The sequence below is a fragment of the Phascolarctos cinereus genome, unplaced genomic scaffold (assembly GCF_003287225.1).
Source record: "Phascolarctos cinereus isolate Bilbo 61053 unplaced genomic scaffold, phaCin_HiC Scaffold_3;HRSCAF=262, whole genome shotgun sequence".
Taxonomy (NCBI): Eukaryota; Metazoa; Chordata; class Mammalia; order Diprotodontia; family Phascolarctidae; genus Phascolarctos; species Phascolarctos cinereus.
Window position 1 is genome coordinate 250,984,993 of NW_027555736.1, and position 21,664 is coordinate 251,006,656.

At 39.8% G+C, this 21,664-nt stretch overlaps 1 pseudogene; it reads left to right on the plus strand.

The window, feature by feature from the left end:
- LOC110220646 (ubiquitin-like FUBI-ribosomal protein eS30 fusion protein) overlaps window positions 1-20,046 on the plus strand; it is a 31,507-nt pseudogene extending 11,461 nt beyond the window's left edge.
- Window positions 20,047-21,664: the final 1,618 nt, after the last annotated feature.

Genomic DNA, 21,664 nt, shown 5'->3' on the forward strand with positions numbered 1-21,664 from the left:
AGTTACACTGCAGGTGGGCTTAGCCAATAAGAAGTAAGCTGATGGTTCCGAGAAGACCCCAAAAATCAAGATAAGGACCGATCCAGCTCAAACCAGTCGGGTTCAATCAGGGGACAAAGTTAAAACACTACTGAGCATGCTTAGTGAACCTCAGGCATAGTAACTTCTCCTCTAGTTGTCCGCACAATAGGGTGGGAAAGGGGGGGGGGTTCCAGCGGCCTTCCAGGACAAATGTAACCTCCCTTTCATTGTGGCTCTCATCTGCTGCACCTGGCCACACCCCAGGCTATCTGCCACTCATTAATGCCATCTAGACCCCTTCCTTCTCTGTTACCTCCCAGTTGTGTGGGACAGCGACCCTAACCCAAATTAAACTCAGAGACTTCTCAAGGTGGAAAGCAAAGGTTACCTTTATTACACTCTCCTGAGATGGCTGTCTGCTCCTTCCATACACATGGAGAGAGAGACCGAGTAACAGGGGCCGCCTTATAAAAGCAAATCCCCGCCCACCATGCAAACAAGTCTCCACCCACCACTATCCCTTACCCCCTTAACTGGGGGTGGGCTTACATTCTAGGGGCAGAATTCAAAGACAAGGAAAGAGGCCGGAAGCCAAGGGCAAACAGCTCAGGTTGGGGGTGGGGCAGGGCTTATTCTTTCTGTTACGTGCTTAAAAACAGGGTTTGAGTCGGGGAGGATTTTGAAAGTAGTAATCAAGAATTATTTGACCCTTCGAGGAACCTTCACTTCTGAGAGTTCATTTCTCACACTACCTTCTGAACTCATTACCTTAATTACACTGAGAAGTCTTCACTGGGACATCCCATTCACAGTCACACCAGCCACTCCTAGATCCCATCCAAATCTTCCCACAAATTTTCCCCTTATAAAAACAGTCAGTCTCATCTACCAAATGCACAGGTTCTTAAAAATCGGACCAATCCAGGCCTAAGAAGTTTCGCTTTTGTACTCAGTGCTCTCTCCTCCTGAAGGGGGGTAGAGCCTGCTTCTGGCCAGAAATGTCTAAATCCTCTGGACTTTCTCTATAATAAACTTTTCTTGGTACTAAAATTTTGGTGTCAAGCATGTTTCTAACAATGCAGTTGAACAAAAATTTATTAAACATTTACTATACCACAAGACAGTGCTAAATACTAAAGAAGCAAATATGAAAAACCACTAGACCTTCCCTCAAAAAGCTTGTAATCTAATGAGGGGGTAACATGTACACAACAAGTAGTATATAAGAGATCCAGACAAGGTCCTATAGAAAAACGTTTTAGGAGGAAGGGTATCTACCCCATACCTTTGTGAGCTTTCTCTTCCTCTTTTAATACCTCAGGATTACTATTGACCTATTATGACTTCTACTACATGATTACCCTGCCTCTTTAGCTGGTCAGATATATCCTCAGGAGTGTCTTGTATACCCACCAGACATCTTCCCATCATCTTTCGAGTTATATGTCATTTTGATTCTCTCTATTTCATAATGTGTGGGATGCCACTCAACTTAAAGAACACACAGAGTTATCCAAGGAGAAATAGAAAGTGAATTTATTATATTATTATTATCATTTCAAATCTCAAGATTTGGGTGTCCCTCCATCAGGATGATCTGATGAAAGGAGACAGAGTATTTCTAGTAAATCAAAACTTAGGCCTGTCGGGCTGCCATGCCTGTCTAATACAATTTCTATTTATTCTTCTAAGAAGTTTTCACAGGACCCCTCATCCCACTCAGCCTTATCCCAAACCTTAATTACACTGAGGAGTCTTCCCTGGGACATCCCATCCAATAATGTCCTCTAATTCCCAGTCAGATTGTTGGTGTTAAGCAGACAGGCTTTCGTAGCCATGAGTGGTTTGGAATCATTGAAAACACCACGTTACTTTGCAAATCCAACCCAGCCCAGTCTTCTCTTCTTACTCAGTTCTGAGCTCAGTTGTTTGTCCATCTGTAGCATTTGTCTCATGCATACATAGTGATGGACCTACTTTGAGAGTCTTTCTGTCTAGCTATGTGTCCTGATTTGGGTTTCAGAGCACATGGTTGAACCTCTGTTTGCAATGCTGTGAATTTCGCTGAGGAAGTTTTGTGTGGTTTAAAGTGTCAGTGCAAGCGGTACGTTGTCTCCTGCAAATTGAGGTATTTGGAAAATCTCACTATTGGGAAGGAGAGAACAAACATTTATTAAGTACCTACAATGCGCCTGCTAAATGCTTTACATGTATCGTCTTATCTCATGTGCTGATCCTCATAACAACCCTGGAAAGTAGGTGCTTATTTTACCCATTTTACAGATAAGTGAGTTTTCCAGAATCACACAGCTAAAGTTTAAAGCCAAATTTGAACTCAGATCTTCATGACTCCAGCCCCAGCATTTCTGCACCAACTAACTGCCCATTGAAAGGTAATCCTTTTGTTTAGGAAGACTTTGTGGATCCAGTGGAAAGAGGGCTGGACCAAGAGTCACCATTAATATATTTAGAGCTGCTCTATTTTTCCTGTCATTCTCTCCCATCATTTCTTATCACAGCTCTCATATGATATTCTCTACTTCTCATAACTGGATCCACAAGGGGCCATAATAGCTATTGTCAGAAATGTGAAGAATTATTGTCTGTTAGAGGAATTAGATTTATTGTGCTTGGTTTCTGCTACCACCATATATAGTCTAACCCCCTTGAGGCCCAGAAAGATGAAGTTTTTGCCCAAGGTCATACAGATAATAAGCAGCAAAGTCAGGATTTGAATTCAGTTGCTCTGGTTTCAAATCCAGTGATCTTTCCACCTGAACCAAGAGGCTCTGAGTTCAAATTCTGCCACTGTTGCCCACAACCAGTATGACTTTGGGCAAATCACTTCCTGTCCCTAATACTCAGTGTCTTCACCATAAGAATGAAGGGTTTGGACTAAATAATCTCTAATTAATATCTTTCCCAAGTCTGAATCTATCAGGTAATGTAGTAGATACAAGACCAGGCTTGTAATCAGGAAGAGCCAGATTTGAGAAGCTACTTGACTCTGGGAAAGCCATTTAACCTCTTTCCCTTTCAGTTTCCTCATCTGTAAAATGGCAATATTCATAGCACCTACTTTACAAATGAGATGATCTAAACAAACAAAAAAAAAAAGGGGGAGGCAGCTAGGTGGCGAAGTGGATAGAGCACCAGCCCTGAAGTCAGGAGGACCTGAGTTCAAATTTGGCCTTACACCAAACACTTGACACTAGCTGTGTGACCTTGGACAAGTCACTGAGCCCCAATTGCCTAAAAAACAAACAAGCAGATGAGGTGATCTGTGTAAAGCACTTTCCACGTCTTTAAAGCAGAAGCTCTGAGTCACTGGCAAGCACCCTAAGCGAGCATGCATCTTCCAGTTTAGTACCTTGCTTCGTGTTAGTCTTAATGAGTTTTAACAAAATAATTGTCGTTAGCAGTCATAAGATTTTTTTCAGATAAGTTTTTATTGATGTCTTTGCTTTTTTTTTTTAATATTACCATGGTTTCCCTGAGTATCCCTCCTTCTCCCCTTCCCAGAGAGCCATTCCATGTAGCAAATAGTATTTTTAAAAGATAGAAAAAGAGAATGAGAAAAAGAAAAAATCAGCATAACCAATACATTTTTTAAAAAATCAGTGAGGTGGGGGTGTTTTCTCACATCTTTTCTTCTGAGCCATGCTTGTTCTTTAAACTTCACAGCACATTCACTTTTAGGGTGTGTGTGTGGGGGGGGAGGTTGTTCGTCTCATTTATATTGTTATAGTAACTGTGTATATTTTTCCTTGGCTCTGCTCACTTCACTCTGCATCAGTTCATGTAGATCTTGCCATGGTGCTCTGTATTTATTACACTCATCATTTCTTACAGTGTAATAATATTCCAGTACACTCACGGACCACAATTTGTCTAGCCATTCCTTCACTTAGAGGATTTTAATGTGCATCTTACATAAGCAGAGCTTTCAAGGCTACATTTTCTTCTACTAAGTAAAATGCTTTTTTAGAATCAATAAACAATAGACACAGTGGGAGCTTATATTTTTCTACATGTCAGCATATTATATGACTGTAAATATGTGGTTTGCCATAGAAATATCGTTTCCGAAAATCTATCTATTCTCATATTTTTGTGCACATCCTTGATGCATACATAGACCATTCTCATAAAAATTTAACAGAGATGAGGAAGTAAGCTTTTGGGTAAATGGTAGCCAGTATCATCTGGGTACCATCTGTGAGATTTTTTATTACTCTTGGAATCTTCTCTTTGATAGATATTGAAAATTCATTCCCAAGTGCCTTTTTTTAAAAACTATTTTATTTGTTTTAATCGGTCAAAACTTTGCCTTCTTACCCACCCACACTTGATGCCCCCCTCCTCATAATTAAAAATACAAGAAAAACAAAACTCTTTAAAAACATGTATAGTCAATCAAAACAAATTTCCACATGGGCCATGTCTAGTCCTTTCCTCACTCCTCTTTTGCTTCTGTTTTCCTGTTGAGTGAAATTTATTTCTGTACACACCTCTATGTGTGTATATTTTTCTTTCTTTTGACCAGTTCAGATGAGAGTGAAGTTCAAGTGTCAGCTGTTTCCATCCACCCCCTTCTGCTTATTTGTATTGATATCTTTGTATAGATGTCTACTTATAAATCCAAATTATGTAAGACAATTTTCCCTAACTTTCATTTCCCTTCTCTCCCTCCACAAGTGTATTCCTCTTCCTTTCTTTTTCGATTCTCAAGATCAAGACCTAAGAAAATCACTCCCAGGCCTTGTCTCATTGGACTCACTCTATGAACCCTGATGATGGTAGAGTTCAGAGGAGCCACATGTATCATTTGTATGGATCCCCATATTTGAATGTAAATAGTTTATCCATTAGTCCTTTATCAGTGTTCATTCATCTTTACCTTTTTATGTTTCTCTTTACTCTTGTGTTTGAACTTCAAAGTTTTTCTGCAGCTCTAGTCTTTTTATCAAGAATGTTTGGAGCTCCTCTAACTCATTAAAGGTCTATTTTCCCTCCTATAGCATTATAGTCAGCTTTTCTGAGTAAGTTATTCTTGGCTGTAAGCCAGGCTCCTTTACCTTCTATAATATCATATTCTAAGTTCTCTGCTCCTTTATAGTCATGGCTGCTAAATCCTGTGTGATCCTGACTGTAGCTCGTTGGTACTTGAACTAATTTTTTCTGGCTGCTCGCAGTATTTTTTCTTTGACTCAGAAGCTATGGATTTTGACTATGATGGCAGTCCTGGCAGTTTGTATTTTGGGGTTTGTTTTATGAGGTGACTAGGGAATTCTTTTATTTTCACTTTGCCCTTTGGGGCAAATATTTTAAGATTTATTGAATACTCCTTTTTTGATCTTGGCATTCAGATAGTCCAATAATTCTTAATTTGTTCTTCTTAATCTATTTTCCAAGTCAATTCTTTTTGCTATGAGATCCCTCACATTTTCTTCCAATTTTTCCTGCTTTTTGGACTGTGTTTTAATATTTCTTAATACCTCATGAAGTCATTGACTTCTATTTGATCCATTTTAATTTTCTTTTTTTTTTTCTTAAGTGAGGCAGTTGGGGTTAAGTGACTTACCCAGAGTCACACAGTTAGTGAATGTTATGTGTCTGAGGCCTGATTTGAACTAGGGTCATCCTGACTCCAGGGCCAATGCTCTACCCACTGTGCTACCTACCTGCCGCCATTTTAATTTTCAAAGAGTTTATTGCTTGAGCAACACTTTGTACCTCTTGTTCCAAGCTGTTAATTCCCTTTCCAGTGCTTTGTTCCATACTTGTTATTTCTTTTCCATTTCCCCCTCACACTCTCTCATTCTGCTTGTAAAAATATTTTAAATTCTTTTTAAAACTCTTGCTTCATTTTTTCTAGTAATTCTAATTGAGCTTATACCCAAACCATGTTTTTCTCTGAGACATTGCTTGCAATTGTTTTGGAGTCATTTTCTTCTTTTGGTGTATTAGCATTTCTGCCACCATAGTAACTCATTATAGTGGGGTTCTTTTTTTATTTACTCATTTTTCTTTTTCGTTTTTGTTTTTTTAGGCAGTTGGGGTTAAGTGACTTGCCCAGGGTCACACAGCTAGTAAGTGTCAAGTGATTGATCTGAGGCCAGATTTGAACTCAGGTCTTCCTGACTTCAGGGCTGGTGCTCTATCCACTGCACCACCTAGCTGCCCGTGTTTGCTTATTTTTCAAGGCTACTTCCTGACTTCAGACTTGATGTTAAGGCTGAGTTCTGCCATACTTTTGGAGGGAAGATTTGGACTGGTCCTGTTGCTGCTTTCTTGGGGTATGGAGTGTTTTGTTATTTCAGGATCTTGGGGACATGCAAGCTTTCAGTGCTCCCAAAGTGGTCTGATCCAGGGCAAAGTCTGATTTCTACCTCCTGACCTGGGCCCTGCAAGTTCCCCTCCTACCTTTGGGTCATTACAAGAGTAGATTGCTGCTAGACTCTGCCCCTCTCAGCCAGCTGAAAGGCTCTGTTGGTTCAGAGTATCAGAATTGTCAGCTTTCCTTTGGTCTGGGATTCCTATCTTGGTTATTCCTCTGCAGGCCAGCCAGATGTTGGAAGTGAGATCCTGCTCTGAGCTTAGGGTCTGAGTCATACCATTACTGAACTCCATCCTTTCTCCATACACAGCCCAGGGTCTCCCTGCTTGGCATTACCACCCCTGTTCTTGGGTCCCCTCATTCCATCCTAGATCTATGACCCAAGAACTGGAGAGTGGGCAACAAAGCTGCCAACTGGCCCCTGGCACTGTCATAGTGCCCTTGTATGAGTCTAGTGGGGCCCCAGTATGGTCTAGGACTTTTTTTTTTTTTCCTCTTTGAAGGTCTCTTTTCCTGGGCCTTGAAGTGTTCTTCCCAGCATGATCCTGCCTCAACTGTCCCCAGTGTCTTGAGATCTCCCAGTCTTCTACCCTGTGCTGAGCTGGGCTGGGCAAATGACTCACAGTGACTTTTTCTGGACTTCCCCACCAGGATTTGGTCCCCATCAGGGTTTACATTTTCTAGATCTGCTTGGAGGAGTTTGTGGAGGGGAGCCAACACAGTGTTTACTATCACTTTGCCATCTTCACTCTGCCTCCTCCCCCTCCCCGGTATCTTTTAAATCATATTACCTACAACATAAATTTATTCAGTTTTATGTATTTGGTCAGATCTTCTCAGAGCTATACCGTCTTTTGACACTGAGTTGGATATCAGTGGAGTATAGGGACTGTCCACTGCTTATTCTACTCTTTCTCTACATAACTGACATCTTTCTTTGGTCATACATCTCTCTGACATCCTCTACTTCTGACAGTTCAACCCACGAAGGAACATGATAGCTGTCTTAAAAAATGTGAGAGATTATTATCTAAAAGAGGAATTAGATTTACTATCTTTAGCTCTGGCAGAAAAAAGTCATGTAGGACCAATGTGTGGAAATTTCGGGGAGGCATCTTTCAGTTCGATTTAAGGAAGAACTTAGTGATTATGTCTGTTAACAATGCAATGAGCAATTATATGAAGTGCTTTGTTCTTTGCTAGTAGAAGTGTTTAAGCTGAAACAGAGTAACCATCTGCTAGAAATTTTATAAATGGGATCCTTTCTTATATGAAGTAGAAATTGTTATAGGTGACCTATAAGATTCCATCCCAGCCTGTGATTCCATGAGTCACAGGCTAAGCCAGAATTATGGGAATCCATCCCTCAGCTATTCTCAACAGATGGGCATGCTATGAAAGACATATCCTTGTTATATCGTGTTGCATAGGTGCATATATTTAGAGGTGGGAAAGGTAATCTAGTCCAACACCCTTGTTTTACAAATGAGAAAATACAGAGGTTAATAGAGTTGTCCAAAATCTGCCAGGTACCAAGTAGCAGAATTGGGATTTTAACCCAGGTCCTCTGACTCCATATTCTATGCTTTCTGCTTCACCATGCTGTCCTGACTTTCCTTATTCCTTGACAGGAAAGGGATGATGGAGGGTATCACTAAATAGAAAGAGGAGAGGAAGGCTAGGACAGCTTAGTGGCACAGTGCATAGAATCCTGGACTCAAGATGAGGAAGATCTGAATTCAAATCTGGCCTGAGACATTTACTGTGACCCTGAGCAAGTCATTTAACCTCCATCTGCCTAAGTTTCCTTATTGGTAAAATGGGAACAATAATAGCATCTAATTCCTAGGGTTGTTCTGAGGGTAAAATGAAATTATTTTCGTAAAGGACTTGGCAAACCTTAAAGCACTATATAAATGCTAGTTATTATATATCACATATGTGTGACATATAGGAATAGATAGATAGATAGATAGATGGTTGAAACGGTAGAATGGGGGACTAGGTGAAATATCTTTTTTGTCTTATAATTTAATCTAATCTTAAGGAAGTTCACTGACCTGCAGAAAGTTAAGGAATACTCACCGTTTACTGAGTTTGTAGCCTCTTACTTTTATCTGTTGCTCATCCATTGTTTTGAAGAGGACCAATAGCATCTTGATTTGCTCATGAATTGGATTTAACTGAGGCAGAGTTATACAAAGTTGCCAGCCTCCCTCTTCCAGAGTCGTCAAAGTCCAGTGGCAAGACAAAAGTCAAGAAGATTGGCAGTGGTGCAGGATGCAGCGGATGGCCTTGGCTTCTTCGATGCCTGACCAAGCTCTAAGTGCTCCACGTCCCCTGCTTCAGTTGCCCTGCCTTCAGTGGCTGCTGGAACAAATTATTCTCATCCATCCATGGTGAAGGGGGAAGTCTTCACATGCTCGGGGTAGACACTCCCCTAACTCACCAATGGGTTTGAGGCCTGTCGCTTACCCTCAGACTGGTTTAGCCCATCTGCCAAGATGGTTTTACTGGGGTGTGGCTGCTATGGCTACATTTCTTAGAGCCTTAGATAAGAGTTGGGTGAAACAGGTGGACACTAAGGGTGGATGAGCAGCCCTGAAAAGGGCTCAGTACGCACTCATACCAAAGGGGCTAGTCCTCCCTGAACAACCTATATAGCCTTACTTTTATCTTTATCTTACTTCTATCAACTAACTACCCCAACTTCTGTCTTTTCTCTATTTTCTTTCTTTTCATTTTAGTATTTTATTTTCCCCCAGTTACATGTAAGAACTATTTTTAACATTTGTTTTTAAGACTTTGAGTTCCAAATTCTCTGCCTTCCTCCCTCCCCACCCCACCTCCCATTGAGAAGGCAAGCAATTTGATGCACATGGGTAGTCATGCAAAACATATCCAGAATAGCCATGTTGTGAAGGAAAACATAGACCAAAAAAACCTCAAGAAAAATAAAGTAAAAAAAAATTTTTTTTGCTCCAGTCTGTATTCAGACATCATCAATTCTTCTCTGGGTATGGATAGCATTTTTCATCATAAGTTCTTCAGAGCTGTCTTGGATTGCTTCTCTCTATTTTCGATATTGACTCCTCCAAGCTTTTTTTTTTTCACTAATGATGTTCACATGTTTTTCATACTTCTTTATATTTGCCTCAAGCAGAATTCTCTATGGTTATTTCTAGTCAGTCTCTCTGATAAACTAGATAGCTACAGCAGTGGGAAAATGTTCAAGTAACTTAGCTTAATATTTTGAATTCAATACAACCACAAGCTAGTTCCACCCTTAAGATATCCAATATCACTTGCATCACTATTTTTTTAAATGAATTTAAATTTTATTAATCACAGCAGCATTTACATATTCTTTGGAAAGTAATTCATATACTTATGAGAGACTTTCTGCATACTGAATACAAACACTCAGACATCTCACAAAGATCCATAGCACACAGGATGGAAACCACTAGATTAGATGATCATTAATAGCCCTTCTAACTCGAAATCCTATTGTAACCCACTTAAACTTCAAGCATTTGTGTCTCAATTTCTACTCCCAAAGATGAATCACAGATCTTTGGGCAATGCTACATCTTCCCTTCAGGATTCTAGGGATGCCTTTGAGCGGTTGGTTAGGATTCTCTGAAGTAATTGGCTTGAGCCCCTATCATTGTGCTTCCCCCCAAGATTGTTAGTTGAGAATCATTTTAGTTAGCTGGCTTTAAGATATCTTTTTTATTTTTTTATTAATTTATTTTGATTTATCAACAATCACTTCCATAAGCATTTCAGTTTTAAATTTTTCTCCCTCTCCCTCTCCACCTCACTCTCCAAGATGGCACGCAATCTGATATAGGCTATGCATATACATTCCTATTAAGCATATTTTCACATTAATCATGTTGTAAAGAAGAATTAGAACCAATAGAAGGAACCACAAGAAAGAGGAAACAAAACAAAACAGAAGAAAAAAAAGAGCCAATAGTATGCTTCAATCTGCATTCAAAATCCATAGTTCTTTCTTTGGATGTGGATAGCATTTTCCATCATGAGTCTTTTGGTGATGTCTTAGATCCTTGCACTGCTGAGGAGGGCTAAGTCTATCAAAGTTGGTCATCTCACAACATGGCTGTTACTGTGTATAATGTTCTCCTGGTTCTGCTCACTTCACTCAGCATCAGTCCGTACAAGTCTTTCCAGGTTTTTCTGAAGTCTACCTGCTATCATTTCTTATAGCACAATAGTATTCCATTACATTCACATACCAGAACTTGTTCAGCCATTCCCCAATTGATGGGCATCCCCTCAGTTTACAACTCTTTGCCACCATAAAAAGAGCTGCTATAAATATTTTTGTACATGTGGATCCTTTTCCCATTTATATAATGTCTTTGGGATACAGCCCTAGAAGTGCTATTGTTGGGTCAAAAGGTATTAACATTTTTATAGCCCTTTGGGCATAGCTCCAAATTACTCTCCAAAATGGTTGGATCATTTCACAACTCCACCATTGGTTTACCAATTTTCCTACATCTTCTCTAGCATTTATCATTTTCCTGTTTTATCATGTTAGCCAATCTGATAGGTGTGATGTGGTACCTCAGAGTTGTTCTGATTTGCATTTCTCTAATAAATAGTGATTTAGAGCATTTTTTCACATGACAATAGATGGCTTTAATTTCTTCATCTAAGAACTGCCTGTTCATATCCTTTGACCATTTATCAATTGGGGAATGACTTGTAGTCTTATAAATTTGACTTAATTCTTTATATATTTTAGAAATGAGGCCCTTATCAGAGACACTGATTGTAAAAATTCTTTCCCAGCTTTCTGCTTCCCTCCTAAATCTTGGTTGCATTGGCTTTGTTTGTGCAAAAACTTTTCAATTTAATGTAATCAAAATTATCCATTTTGCATTTCATAATGTTCTCTATCTCCTGTTTGGTCATGAATTCTTCTGTTCTCCATAAATCTGACAGGTAAACTATTCCTTGCTCTCCCAGTTTGCTTATGGTATCAGCCTTTATAGCTAAATCATGAAGCCATTAAAACAACTTTTTAGAAAGGGGTGTTTACTAATGTAGTACAGTAAGAACAGTAAGCACAATAAGCTAAGTAGTACAGTGGATAGGACATTGGGCCTGGAGTCAAGACCTGAGTTCAAATTCATCCTGACATTTACTAGCTGTGTGACTCAGGGCAAGTCACTTAACCTCTGTTTGCCACTGGAGAAGGAAATGGCAAACCACTTCAGTATCTTTGTCAAGAAAACTCCATGGTCATGCTATTGTCCACAGGGCATGCTATTGTCTACAAGGTCGTGAAGAGTCGGACATGACTGACCAACTGAACAATAATAACTTCAAGAAGAGTGGACACAAAACATCCCCAAAAGGTCTGTGACCCATTTTCCCACAAGTAGATAAACCTCCTAGGGGAAAGTGACAAAAGGATGACTCATAACTTGTGGTTGTTGGAAGTCCTTTTTTTCAATTTTTGGAGCATTCAAGAAATTACTCATTGCTGGGCCCGTCACAGAACTGTGAATCTGCATTGAATCTCTCCTTAGCTCCCAATTCAAACACTGCCATCCATTGATCCCAGGATGCCACTAAGACATCAATGGGAAGATGGGAGGTCCAACATTCTCCAGACTCTTCTAAACTTGCAATCGGTTAGTGAGTCAATAAACATTTAGTAAGTGCCTACTATTTGCCATGCACTGTGCTAAGAATGGTGATACAGAGAAAGGTAAAGGACAATCCCTGCTCTCAGGGAGCTCACTATCTAGTGAGGGAGACAACAATTTAAAAAAACTAGGTAAAAATGAGATATTTATAGGATAAATTGGATGTAATGAGCAGAAGGAAGGCACTAGAATTAAGGAGGATAGGAAAAGGTTTATTGTAGAAGGTGTGGTTTTATCTGGGACTTCAAGGAAGCCAAGGAGGCAGAGTTGAGAAGGGAGAGAATTCCAAGCATGGGGGACAGCCAGTGAAAATTCCTGGAGTCAGGATATGGAGGGTCTTGTGTGAGAAACGTCATGGAGACCAGTGTCACTGGATCACAGAGCTCTTGGCTGGGTGCAGTGGGAGAAGGAATAAGTAAAAAGACTGGAAAGGTTGGGTGGGGGAACTGGTTATGAAGGACTTGGAACACCAGAGGACTTTATATTTGATCCGCAAGGGGATGGAGAGCCACCGGAGTAGAGGGGTGATATGGTCAAGCCTGTGCTTTAGGAAGATCATTTTGGCAGCTCAGTGGAAGATGGACTGGTGTGAGGAAAAACTTGAGGCAGGGAGACCAAATAGAAAGCCATTGCCATAGATCTCCTCTGGCCAAAAGAGGAGAGGAAAAGGAGACCTAGGCTGAGGCTGGAACCAAGGCCTCTACTTTCCCTTTTTAGAGGTTTAGAGGTTCCTTTTTAAAGGGGTTAGCTGGAATATCACACTTGATCCAAATTCTAGAATGACTCTGTTTCTGAACTAGCTTGTTAATTGGCGGATAACCACATTTCCTTGGCCAATCTGAATAGATTCATGTACATGTCACTTCAGTTTCAAGGATTTTTTCATATTTAGTCCAAAGAGAGCCTATGATTGAAAATGATTGATTGATTGATCTTATCACTTACTTTAAATGGGGTGGAGGTGACTTGGTTTATTTACCAGAACATCGGGAAAATAATGTCATGACTTGCAAATGAATTGGATTTAAGGGACGGAGGGCTGTTGAAGGTCATCAGCCTCACTTTCTTTTCTGGAGCCATCTGGGTCCAGTGGCAAGATATAGATCAGGACAACTATATATATTATGACCCTGCTTATATTATGATAGCCTGCTATGTGATAGTTTAGGAAAATAGCCCTCCTGGCTCAAGTACTCAAAAAGATCTCTGGTCTCATTGATTTGAATGTTCCCTTCACTAACCAGAGAGAAACCCTGTCCATCCTGTTCAGTTCTTATACATGCCCCGTCCCCCATAAGTTTGCCACAAAGGATCCACTGAGCCTACTCTAGGCTTTTTCCACTTTCTCCTGACATTATGAGAGTACCAGGGGAATATTCAGACTGTCCTTCTGGCCTCCCTCACTCTTGTTATATGACCAGCCCTTTTTTTTCTATCACACCTTTCTCTGGTGACAGATTTTGCTTCTGTTCTTCTGTGAGGTTGTTCATGGGCTGTATGTTGCATTCCGTTCACACCTGCTATATGTCTTTCCATCACCCTTTGTGTGATAATCATTTCCAGTTCTTCAGATGCTGTCGTGTTCTGTTTCCCAACCACAGGACAACATTGGTAGAATATTAATAATAAAAAGACAGACTTCTTGTTTTTTTTGGTGGGGGGCAAAGTTTTGGGTCATTAAAAGGGCTCCGCAATTTCCTAAAGGCAATCCATTTAGCTGAATTCCTCTTTTTAAAATTCTGTGTCCAACTCATTGTACTGTCTGTCCCACATTTATGTACTGATAGACAAGCTAGATTTAAAAAATCTAAATGTGTTTTATAATTTGACCAGTACATACTCTTCATCTACTTGGTGTTATCTTTGTAGATGGTCAGGCAAAACTTTTGAGTAGTCATGGATCCTTTCCAGAAGGCTCTGCAATCTTCATGTGGCTTAATTTGTCCAGACATTCTCTAGTTTGTTTCCTTTTTTTCCACCATTTTTGACAATTTGCAGGGTGTGAAGTGAAACCTCAGGGTTGTTTTGATTTGCATTTCTCTTATTAGTAGTAATTAAGGAAAGTTTTTCACATGATTAATAGTTTTCAATTCTTCTTTTGAGAACTTATTTATATCCTTTGATTTGGGTCTATTTTTTTCAATTGGAATTCTCACTTGCCTACTAACTTCTTCTAAGTCTTATTTAGTCCCTCCCTTCCTCCCTTCCTTCCTTCCTTCCTTCCTTCCTTCCTTCCTTCTTCTTCCTTCCTTCTTTCCTTCTTTCCTTCCTTCCTTCTTCTTCCTTCCTTCCTTCCTTCCTTCCTTCCTTCCTTCCTTCCTTCTTCCTTCCTTCTTCTTCCTTCTTCTTCCTTCCTTCTTCCTCCTTCCTTCCTTCCTTCTTCCTTCCTTCCTTCCTTCTTCCTTCCTTCCTTCCTTCCTTCCTTCCTTCCTTCCTTCCTTCCTTCCTTCCTTCCTTCCTTCCTTCTCTTTCTTCCTTCTCTTTCTTCCTTCTCTTTCTTCCTTCTCTTTCTTTCTTTCTTTCTTTCTTTCTTTCTTTCTTTCTTTCTTTCTTTCTTTCTTTCTTTCTTTCTTTCTTTCTTTCTTTCTTTCTTTCTTTCTTTCTTTCTTCCTTCCTTCCTCCTCCCTCCCTCCTCTTTCTTTCTTTCTTTCTTTCTTTTTTTCTTTCTTTCTTTCTTTCTTTCTTTCTTTCTTTCTTTCTTTCTTTCTTTCTTCTTTTCTTTCTTTCTTTCTTTCTTTCTTTCTTTCTTTCTTCTTTCTTTCTTTCTTTCTTTCTTTCTTTTTCTTTCTTTCGTCTCCTAGTGCTAATTTGCATGGCTGAATAACTTTTCTCAGATGACGGAGTCAAGGGGCTAGAACTGCTGCTCTAAGAATGCTCTTCTGCTGTCCCTTTGTGTAGAATCCTACCTTGCAGGCTGTGTCTGTCCTTTCATCTCCAGGTCAAGAAGTACATTTTGCGCCTCTAAAAGGATCCATGCTCAGGCTTTCAGCAGATGCTTTTTCTGTGGCCCTCAGTAAGACTGGACTACCCTCCAGAAAACAATTGGTCATTTTCCTGGTAACTTTTGCTTTTGTACTTTTAGAAGAGGTCAGAGGAGGGTAGCAGTGGCCCAGGATCCAGAAGCTCTGTTCAGTGGCAATGTTGGCATTCTGTCTGGTGTGCTGCATAGAACTTTGCCTTTTGAGTTTGCTCCACGGCCCTGTGTAAGAGTTCTTGAGGGTTTGGAAGAAGAGGGAAGTGGAGGGGGGAGAAGTTGGGACGAAACCAAAGCTTAGAAACATTCTCTATCGCTATTTCTACCGCTCCCCATGCGATTTTACTAATGCTATCTCCGTTTTTATTAATTGCTTGCTTTTAATAAAAGCATTTGCCACATTTGTAATTGTCCTGTGCAATTCCATTCATTATTCCCAAATATGACAGCTGGATCATTTCATGATCAGTAGTAGTGTTTACAGTTCCTGAAAGTAGGCACCCAGGCTCAAAATAATTTAAATCTCTGGCCTCTGTCAGTGGCCTGGTGGCCTTCAGGAGAAGGAATTTTTCCCCCTTCCCTCATTATTCCCTTGACCATTCTGTTTAATTGGCCGTTAGCCCTGTGACTAAAGGAAGCCGTTTAGAGGAAGGGGGCAAAAATCTGGGTGTTAGAATACCTGGGCTTCAACTCTTCGTAATTTGACAGACTTCTGGGCATGTCATTTCTCTCTCTGTGCCTTAATTTCCTCATTTATAGAATGGGTTGATAAGCACCTGTCCTTAATCAAGTCTGTGAAGGGCCTTGACCTCTTCAGAAGTAAATGCTAACACAGAGGTGGTTCCACACTTGCAGAAAATCAACACAAAACTCCAAACCTGCAAAATGGATAAATTAAGGGAAAAACAGTTTATAAGAATAAGATTCAGCACAGATTTTCTTAACCAGCTCCTATGTTTCAGTTTGCGAATAACTGGTTCAGCAATATAGCTCTTGCTTAAAATGGGGCAGACCTCCTATGCATCTCTCTGTCCCTGATCATGCCTGATTACCTTGTAAAAACATGAAGAAACAAAATAGACTCAGTCCTCTGTCTTCCAAGGATCTGCTCTGGCTGCAGGCAGAATGCTTGGTTTATTAGACACATTGAATATGGTTTTAAGTGAAAGTCTTTTGTAAAAAGAGGATAATTAAAAGCGAATTAGACAGGGCAAAGGTGTCTCCTTCTTACTCTTTAGTTTCCTGGGAGAGGAAAGGGAGAGTCTTTCTAGATAGAAACAGATGTAAGTAGAGAGATGTGGGTACAATCCATTTTTGTTCTTATCCCCACTGTGGTTAGCTGTGGTTGCTGGCTATAGGAGCTGGTGGAAAGACAGGGGTGTAATTTATTCTACTTTGTGGCCAGCCTGATCAATCCCCTGGGCCAAACAGCAGAGAAAGCAACCCTGGATTTTTAGGTGGTCCCAGAAACTTGTCTGGTCCAGAACCTTCCCCATATTAAAAAACAAGTAGCTAGTTAATACCTTCCAGTCCCCAACCAAAATGGCCTTCCCAGGCCCAGGGTTCTTTTGATTCACAAACAGTTAATTATCTTGTAGCATTCCTTTACACAATTCTCTGTTCTGCACTTGTGGTGCTGCAGAACCAGACACTTCTTCAGTGTTTGTTTTGATGTCTATGCCCTCAGACTTTAGTTCTAGTGCCTAGAAGGAGCAGTCAGTGACCATTCACCTATAGGCTCAAACTGAGATGTCCCAGGAAAAATGGACCTGAACAGAGAAAGCATTCTTTTAAGAATACCCTCTTTGAGATGGTAAGAAGCTATGTCTAAGGTTTCAGGCCTAGAGATGAGAAGATCTACTGATAAATTTCTGTAACATGGTAACATTTGCTTTTTGTGCACAGGACACGGTAAACCAAATTGGTTTGTGCCTAATCCTTGTCACTTTTTACAGATACCCATAGAGATTAGGGAAAAATAGTGCCCTAGTAGCTCAACCACAGTGATTTGAGACTACAAAGATGGCAGAAAGCTCCCTTCTGCTCTTCTGTATTCTCTCATTGTCCCTCAACCTACAGTGGAACCAGTGGAGATTTTTAAAGATTAAAAGAGCCCTTTAAAATAAGGTGTCCTGAGGCAGAGTCAAAAGTAAGCATTTTTGCCTAACTCATCCTCTATACCTCCTCCACAACAATCTAGAAAATGTGCCAGACTGAGTTCTGATGAAGAAAGCCAAGAAAATGTCATAGAGAGTCATTTTTCTAGCCCAGGACAGCTGAAGGAGATAGTCAGAGCTCTGCTGATACTGAGATGGACAGTGCCAGGGAGAAACATTCGAGAGCCCTGAAACTTTTTAAAGGGTTCAAGGCAAAACACATGAACAGCTACACAGAAGAAGAAGCATAGGGTAGAAGAAGATGCCCTAGGATCCCTGAACTACCAGTAAGTTCAGGAACGGGTGCCATCTGGCAGCTCTGTTCCTGATCCAGGGTGGAGATGAGGGCCTTAGATGAGCCCTGAGCAAGGAACAGGTCTTGAAATGGCTATGTGGCTTTGAACCCAGGACAGAGCACCATTCAGTTCTAGCTTTTAGCCTAGCATTTAAACTTACTATAGAATGACAAGGACAGAAACCCAGACCAAAGGGGAGCCAGCAGTTCATTAGCTTTGAATCTGCAGAAACTTCCAGAGGGCTAACAATTACTTAGTCCAGCAACAGTCTAATGAAATTCAGCTATACACCTGCAGCAGACCCAAGCCTGGGTCAGGAACTTTCAGTACTCAGAACCAGGAGGGCAGTAAATAGACCTCTCCCCAGATCCTATCACTTTGGAAGCACTGAAAATTTGCAGGCCTCCATACTGAACTGTGAAAGCAACAGAATGACATAAATGGACAGAAGCTCAGGTCAGATATTCTGCCCCACTCAGAAGTGCACAGATCTCAATATTAATATGAAGTCCAAAGTCAAAAAGTAAACTGGAAGAATGGGCAAACAGACAAACAAAAACCCAACCATTAAGAGCTACTGTGAACATAGGGAAGCTTAAGTCACAAATATAGACGAGGATAATGTCTTCAAAATATCTATAAACAAAGCCTCAAAAAAATGCACATCAGACACAAACCCAATAAGAATTCCTAGAAGTGGTAGAGAAAGTGTTTTTTTTAAAAAGGGGAAAAAATGGTTTTAAAAACCAAATAAAAGTGATAGAGGGGAAAAAATGGGGGAAAAAAATTGAGAGCTATGTAAGAAAGATATGAAAAAAGAATTAATAGCTTAATAAAATTGGTATAAATACTGAAGAAAAGAACTCCTTGAAAATTAGAATTGGCTAAATGGAAGCTAATGACTCTATGAGATATCAAGAAAAAACAAAACAAAGTTGACTGAGAAAATAAAAATATATGAAATATCACATAGGAAAAACAACTGACCTGGAAAATAGATTGAGGAAAGATAATTTAAGAATCATTAGACTACCTGAAAACCATAAACAAAAAAAAATAAAAGGCCTGGACAACATATTTAATAAATTATAAAAAGAAAACTCTAGATATCTTAGAACCAGAGAACAAAGTAGAAAAAGAAAGAATCCATTGGTCACCTCTTAAAAGAAACTACCAAATGAAAACTCCCAAGAACATTATAGCACAAATCCAGAGCTCCCAGGTCATGGAAAAAATACTACACACATCCAAAAAGAAAGAATTCAAGTACCATGAAGCCACTATCAGGAACACATACAATTTAGAAGCCACCCATAAAGGAATGGAGAGCTTGAAATATGATATTCCTGAATGCAAAGGGTCTAGAACTACAATTAAGAATAACTTCTGGGGGAGGCTGAGGCACGAGGCCATTACCTGGGCCGGCCCTTCCCTGCCCTGCCTCAGGCTTGGCCTTCTCCCTTCCCTCGGTCCCTCGGGCCTCAGCCTCTGCTTCTGTGTCCCAGCAGTTGCAGTCACCACCACGCAGCTGTTTGTCTGTGGATGCAGGCTCTGCACACCCTCGAGGTGACTGGGCAGGAGACTGTGGCCCAGCTCAAGGCCCATGTGGCATCCCTGGAGGGCATCACTCCAGAGGACCAGGTCCTGCTTCTAGATGGCTCCTGGCTAGAGGATGAAGGCATCTCGGGGCAGTGTGGGGTGGAGCCTCTGTCCACTGTGGAAGTGGCTGCTGAGATGCTAGGAGGTAAAGTCTATGGCTCTTTGGTTCGTGCAGGAAAACTGAGAGATCAGACTCCCAAGGTGGCCAAGCAGGAGGAGGAGGAGAAGAAGAAGAAGAAGAAGAAGAAGAAGAAGAAGAAGAAGAGAAGAAGAAGAAGAAGAAGAAGACGAGACGACTGGGCATGCCAAGAGGAGGATGCAGTACAACTGATACTTTGTCAATGTAGTGCCCACCTTTGGCAAGAAGAAGGGCCCCAATGCCAACTCCTAATCCCCTAGTACTTTCTGTCTGTCCCCAATAAAGCTGCTACAACTCTTAAAAAAAAAAAAGAATAACTTATCCAGAAAAAAACTGAGCATAATTGAGTATAATGCTACAGGGGGAAAATGGACCTTTAATGAAACAGAGGACTTTGAAGCACTTCTGAGGAAGAGACCAGAGTTGAGTAGAAAATTAGACATTCAAACACAGGACTCAAAAGAAGCACACAAAGCTAAATGTAAATGAGAAATCATAAACTGCCTACGTTCCTATAGGGGGAGATGATATATGATACTCAAAGTTTTATCATCACCAGGGGCCTTAGAGGGAGTCTAATTAGACAAAGGGTTTGGGTATAGTTCTGTTGTGTTTGGATGATTTCAGAAAAAAGAATGGATGAATGGGGAAGAGGAGTGCATTGGGAGACAGAGGAAGAGAGAGAAAGAATAAGGGAAATTACCTCACATAAATGAGGTGCAAAAAGAGGAATTTATACACCAAGGAAGGAGTAGGGAAGGGAGGAGAGAAGATGACATTTGGACCTCACTCTCATCTGAACTGGTTAAAAGAGGAAAGATATATACACACACACACACACACACACATTTTGGTATAGAAATGCATCTTATCTAATAGGGAAGTGGGAGGGGAAGGGGTTAAGAGAAAGGAAGAGGGAAAGAAGGTGGGTAGATTAAGGGAAGTAGTGATCAGAAGCAAAACAGACTCTTAAAGAATGGACAGGGAAAGAAAGAGAAGGAAAAGTATAAGATAATAGGATAGAAGGAAATACACAGTTAGCAATCATGATTGTGAGTATGAATGGGATGAACTCATCCATAAGATGGAAGAGTATAGCAGAATGGATTAAAAAACAGAATCCAACAATATATTATTTGCAAGAAATTCACTTGAAACAGGAAGATACACATAGAGTTTCCATAAAGGACTGAAGCAGAATCTATTATGCTTCATTTGAAGTAAAAAAAAGGCAAGAGTAGCAATCATGATCTCCGACAAAGTAAAAGCTAAAATATACCTAATTAGAAGAAATAAACAGGGAAACGATGATCTGATAAAAGGTACCATAAAGAATAAATATCAAGATTAAACATATATGCACCAAATGACATAGCATCTAATTTTTTTTTTTGGTGAGGCAGTTGGGGTTAAGTGACTTGCCCAGAGTCACACAGCTAATGAGTGTTACGTGTCTGAGATCTCATTTGAACTCAGGTCCTCCTGACTCCAGGTGGGTACTCTATCTACCATGCCACCTAACTGCCCTTAAATTTTTTTGAAAGAATTTGTATTTTCAGTTTCAGGCTCTCTCTCCCCTCTACCCTTCTCCCACTTATTGAGAAGGCAGTAAATGCAAAACCTATTACAAATATGATGTCATGCAAAACAAATTTCTGTGTTAGTCATGTCCTGAAAAAAAAGCAAAAGAGAGAAAAATAGCATCTAAATTCTTAGAGGAAAACTAAGTGAATTATAGGAAGAAATAGACAGTAAAGCTATAATTTAACCCTTCCAGACAGAAGTAAATCTAAACATAAAATAAACAAGAAAGAAGTCAAGGAAGTAAATAGAATTTTAGAAAAGTTAGATATGGCTTAGACATAGACTTCTGGAAACTATTAAGTGGAATAGAAAGGAACATACTAATATCTTGGCTATGCATAATAGTCACAAAAATTGACCATATATTAGGGCATAAACAACTCACAAACAAATGCATAAAAGCAGAAATATTAAAAGCATCTTTTATGACCATAATGCAACAAAATTACATTCAATAAGGGGATCTTGAAGAACAGATTAAAAATTAATTGGAAACTAAATAACTTAATCTTTAAAAATGAGTGACTCAGAACAAATCATAACAATTTTTTTTAAATTTCATTAAATGATAATGAGATGATATGATACAATTTTTGAGGTGCAGTCAAAGTAGTACTTAGGGGAAAATGTATATCTTTAATGCTTACATCAATAAAAGAAAAAGCAGATCAAGGAATTGGGCACATAACTAAAAAATGACAAAACCGACAAATTCAAAACCCCCAATTAAACACTAAAATAGAAATCTTGAAAATAAAAGGAGAGATTAAGAAAATTGAAAATAATCATTGATCTAATAAGTAAAGCTATAAGCTGTTTTGTAAAACATTTAAAAAATAGATAAGCCTTTGCCTAGTTTGATTTT